Below are 5,946 nucleotides of genomic sequence, written 5' to 3' on the forward strand. Positions count from 1 at the left end.
TCTCCTCCAACATTTGGGGAAAAGACCTTTTCCCTACCGATGTGGTCAAAGAGGTTGTTGATAAGGCCGCCGTGGAGAATAGAAATCTTCTCCAGAAGTGGGGCCTGGCTATCAAAAGAAAATCTTCCCCGGATGAGGGTCCTCAACCAAAGAGGAAGAATATGAAGACTAGGCTACCATCTCGGCCAGCCAAGCCTTATAGACAGCAACAGCAACTGCAATTGCCTTTGCCTCCAGTGCCCCAGATGGTGGCACAAACCCCGACTGCCTTTCAGTGGGTACCCCAGGCGGTGCCAGGTCAGTCAACCACATTCACCCCAACGTTCGAAGGACAGTCTTCTTCCTTTCGTGCAAAACCTAGAGGAGCAGCCAGAGGCTCGTCTAGGCGCCCCTCAAGGGGAAGGGGATTCAGAGGTGGTCGTGGTCAGGGAGGCAAGACCTCAGGACGGCAGTCCAAGTGAAATGATACCGGTAGGAGGGAGACTGATGAAATTTTGGGATCGCTGGACCTTCGATCCCTGGGCCCAAAGCCTACTCAAGAATGGACTGGGTTGGAGCTGGTACAGCACTCCACCCCCATGCCTTCGGTTTTTCCAACACTCCACCCCCATTTTGGAGGAGTACGTTCAAGAACTGTTGGAGAAAAATGTGATCCGAAAGGTGAAGTCCATCAAATTCCAAGGGAGGCGGTTTTGTGTTCCCAAGAAAGACTCGGAAAAGCTCAGAGTCATTCTGGACTTGTCACCACTCAACAAGTTCATAGTGAATTGCAAATTCAAGATGCTAACACTGCAACACATAAGGACCTTACTGCCCAAGAGGGCATACTCAGTCTCTATAGACTTGTCAGACGCCTATTGGCACATTCCAATCAGCCGTCGACTCTCCCCCTACCTAGGGTTCAGGCTACAACGAAAACTGTACGCCTTCAGAGCCATGCCATTCGGGCTAAACATAGCCCCAAGGATTTTCACGAAGCTTGCGAGCGCAGCTCTCAAACAATTACGCCTAAAGGGAATTCAGGTAGTAGCCTACCTGGACGACTGGCTGGTGTGGGCAGCATCCGAGACCGAATGCTTGCAAGCTTCCAGTCAGGTGATCCAGTTCCTAGAGTACCTAGGCTTCAAGATCAACAAGAAAAAGTCTCGACTTTCTCCATCCCAAAAGTTCCAGTGGCTGGGAATCCACTGGGACCTTTTGTCACACAGTTTCTCCATCCCAATGAAGAAAAGGAAGGAGATAGCGGGCTCTGTCAAGAGACTTCTAGATTCCGAAAGGATATCAAGACACGAACAGGAGAGGGTACTAGGCTCTCTCCAGTTTGCTTCAGTGACAGACCCAGTGCTAAGAGCACAGCTAAAGGATGCAACCGGAGTTTGGAGAAGGTATGCATCAAACGCGCGAAGAGACCTGAGAAGACCAGTGCCGCCTCGGCTACGTACTCTTCTCAGACCTTGGTCCCAAGCCAGACATCTAAAGAAGTCTGTTCTTCTTCAGCCACCTCCCCCGTCGTTGACGATTCACTCAGACGCCTCAAAGGAGGGATGGGGAGGTCACTCTCATCGGAAAAAAGTCCAGGGGACTTGGTCCAAGCTATTCAGGACCTTTCATATAAACTTTCTAGAAGCTATGGCAGTGCTCCTTACCTTAAAGAAAGTCTCCCCGCGTCACTCGATCCACATAAGATTGGTGACAGACAGCGAGGTGGTTGTGAGATGCTTGAATCGACAAGGGTCGAGGTCACCACCTCTCAACCAAGTGATGTTAGCCATTTTCCGATTGGCGGAAAAGAAGAAGTGGTACCTGTCGGCAGTTCACCTTCAAGGAGTCCGCAATGTGACAGCGGACGCTCTATCCAGGTTCACACCGATAGAGTCGGAATGGTCCTTAGACGCAGGATCATTTTCCTTCATTCTGAATCAAGTCCCAGAACTGCAAATAGACCTCTTTGCGACGAAAGACAACAAGAAGTTGCCCCTGTACGTGCCCCCGTACGAGGACCCCTTAGCGGAAGCAGTGGACGCAATGTCCCTCGACTGGAACAGATGGTCCAGGATTTATCTGTTCCCTCCTCACAACCTTCTGTTGAGGGTCCTCAACAAACTGAGATCCTTCAAGGGGGTAGCGGCAATAGTGGCCCACAAGTGGGCGAACAGCATGTGGTTCCCCTTGGCGTTGGAACTACAGATGAAGTTCGTGCCGCTACCACATCCAGTTCTGACCCAGCGAGTCCAGAAGTCGACTGTCTGCGCTTCATTACAGAAAACCCAGACCCTGCAGCTCATGATTTTCTCGCCCTAGCGGTGAGAAAGCGCTTCGGGATTTCGAAAGCCAGCATAGACTTCCTAGAGGAATACAAGTGCAAATCGACTAGAAGGCAATATGAGTCATCTTGGAGAAAATGGGTGGCCTTTGTAAAGGCAAAGAATCCGCAGGAGATCTCAACAGATTTCTGCTTATCTTTCTTCATCCATCTCCATGGCCAAGGATGGCAGCTAACACGATTTCAGTGTGTAAATCGGCTTTGATGAGACCCATTTTATTTGCCTTCCAGATCGACCTAGGTAACGAGATCTTTAATAAAGTTCCGAAAGCCTGCGCTAGGCTCAGACCTTCAGCACCTCCAAAGCCCATCTCATGGTCTTTAGACAAAGTTCTTCATTTCGCCTCCTTGTTGAGCAATGAAGAATGTGCGTTAAAGGATTTGACGCAAAAAGTTATTTTCCTATTTGCACTCGCGTCCGGGGCCAGGGTTAGTGAGATCGTAGCCCTCTCGAGAGAGGCAGGTCGTGTTCAGTTCCTGGATGGGGGGGAGCTGAACCTGTTTCCGGATCCTACGTTTCTCGCCAAGAATGAGTTACCCACCAACAGGTGGGGTCCCTGGAGAATCTGTCCTCTGAAAGAAGATGCATCTCTATGTCCAGTAGAATGCCTAAAGGTCTATCTTCGTAGAACTTCAGACTTCAAGGGTAGTCAACTATTCAGGGGAGAAACATCAGGCTCAAATTTATCTCTGAATCAACTCAGAGCGAAAATGACATATTTTATTCGCAGAGCGGATCCTGACAGTACACCCGCAGGTCACGATCCGAGGAAAGTTGCCTCATCCCTAAATTTCTTTAATTGTATGGATTTTGAACATCTCCGTTCATACACGGGCTGGAAGTCTTCCAGGGTGTTCTTTCGCCACTATGCGAAGCAAGTAGAGGAACTTAAGAGATCTGTGGTAGCAGTGGGTCGTGTAGTTAACCCTACTGTTTAACTCTGCGAGGAACAGTGGTCTTAATTGGGACGATTAAGTCCAGGGTGAGTGTGTAGGTACATACTGTACTACAAACTAAATGAGGGCACCAAGTGCCCATATAGACTGTTCCTTCCTTCAAAGGTGAACCTTGCATAAGTTCAGACATGTGTGCCAAGCGTTTCTAACGCTAATGTGATTGATTTGTAATACAGATTTTTTATGACTTGATACCTTGGTATCTCATTAAAGTGGTGTTTAATGGTTTTTCTTTCAGATAAACAAGTTCTGTTTACTATCATACTTATGCTTAAAGTTTTGGGTTACCCTCTTTTATATAAATATATATATTTGTTGTTAACCTGTCTGTTTATTATCTGTCAATAAACTTGTTCTTGAGAACCTTGCGTCTCTTTCACCTGTGTCAATTTATTGGTATAATTGAGCATTTTAATTCTATGTATCTTATCTGGGATAATTCTGATAGAATTGTTCTGTCTTGCAAGTTATGTTGCATTGGTTTATGTAAGTCCCCTAATGGGAGGACTCCGTCCCATAAAGGGACGAGGGCGGTTTTATTAGTTTCTTCCTATGCGGATATAAACCTTTGTTCAATACAAGTATTGTGCGGATGACTGGTCAATATATTGACGCAGTGGTTCTATACAAACTATGCTTTACTTAATATAGGGCGAGACCACTATATTAGCTTGCCTGGTATTCATACATAGATATATGTACTCTTCGAGACTTTCCAGAGTCTAGTAGGACTCTTCCCTGTAGGGGGCAGGAAGCTCTAACATAGTTTATAGTTAGTTGAAAAGATGTATAACGGTAACATCTTAGGTCTCTAGGTCTAGTCGACCGGGAATAAATATCTCCGGGGAGTACGGCACATTCTGAGAATCCACAGATACAGTAATGCTCTGGTACACTTCCATCAGGACGACATGGCTTGAGCCCAAAAAACGGATTTTGAGCGAAGCGAAAAATCTATTTTTGGGTGAGATAGCCATGTCGTCCTGATGGACCCGCCCTTGCCTTTCTAAGAAAGGGCTGTAGGACCCCTCCCTACATACAGTATCTGTAGCACCTCGTGTACGCTACAAGGAATACAGATGGCGCCAGGATTGGCGCCAGGCACGCATACGAATCGGGGGATAGGGAAGCCTTGGGAGCGGCTCCCCTTTTTCTTTCCCGAATTCGTATCTCATCAATCTCCCTCCTACGAGACGAATCTCTATTCAGGTCGTAGATTGCCATGTGACGTGTCTAGAATACGTCCTCTGATATGTCGCGATATCCCTTTCACGAGGGATACTCGCTCCAGGAGTTAGAATTCTGGTACCTTAAGGTAAATTCTCTGGGAATATCGCCGTAGTTGTAATATACCCTAGGAAGCTACCCTATAGGAACTTCCATCAGGACGACATGGCTATCTCACCCAAAAATAGATTTTTCGCTTCGCTCAAAATCCGTTATATATATATATATATATATATATATATATATATATATATATATATATATATATATATATATATATACATATATATATATATATATATATATATATATATATATATATATATATATATATATATATATATATATATATATATATATAAATGCGCAGAAAGATAAAGATCTTGTATTACAATTTATGGTGGATGTAATTTTCACACACAGAGAGAGAGAGAGAGAGAGAGAGAGAGAGAGAGAGAGAGAGAGAGAGAGAGAGAGAGAGAGAGAGAGAGAGAAATTATTTCCTTTGGTTCCCCATTTATATTCATCCTACTCAACCTCAAAAATCTCTTGATTTTTAAACGTGTCATTTTCAACGCCTTAATTTTATCCGACTCTGTGGCCGAAACGAACAAGATTAATAGTCAGAGGAGTGTGACATTTCATTACCTGAGCAAAACATTCTTTTCAAATAGGAAATGAAACTTATATGTTTTCTCAAACAACAATATGGACCTTTTTTATCTCCTTTCATTTTTGTATATTCTTTTTGTGAGAGATGTACAATTGAATAACCCTGTGTTGATTTTGGTTTGAAATTATATTTTTATCTGTTAATAAAGCTATTAGATTCCGCTATTTTGTACTGTGGTCTTTGCTGTTAGATTCCAATGTTATTTTTCTTATTTTCTTACCAGTTAGATTTCAATATTTGATTTTCTTTTATTTTAGCTATTAGATATTTTCCAATGAGTTTTTTTCTATTAGTGTAGCTTTTTTATTCTAATGTTTTTTTTTTCTGTTATCTTAGCTCATGGACTCCAATATTTTTTTTTCTTTATCGTAAGTATTAGATCCCAATATTTTTTCTGCTATCTCACCTGATGAATTAAAATTTTTTCTCTTATCTAAGCTATTATGTACCAAGAAATCTCTTCTGTTATCTTAGCTGTTAGATTTTAATTCTTTTTTTGTTTTCTTTACTGTTAAATTCAAAAAATATTTTTTATCATAGCTATTAGGTACCAATAATTTTCTTTCGTTATCTTAACTCTTAGATTTCTGTCAATTCTTCTGCTATCTTAGTTGTTAGACTCCAATAAGGTTTTTTTTTTTCAAATCTTGGATGTTAAAATCCAATATTTTTTCTGTTATCTTAGTTAATAGATACGAATATGTCTTTTTTGTTATTTTAGCCATTATATTTGAGTATTTTTTCTGTTATCTTCGCTGTCAGATTC

The sequence above is a fragment of the Palaemon carinicauda genome, chromosome 9 (assembly GCF_036898095.1).
Source record: "Palaemon carinicauda isolate YSFRI2023 chromosome 9, ASM3689809v2, whole genome shotgun sequence".
NCBI classification, from domain to species: Eukaryota; Metazoa; Arthropoda; class Malacostraca; order Decapoda; family Palaemonidae; genus Palaemon; species Palaemon carinicauda.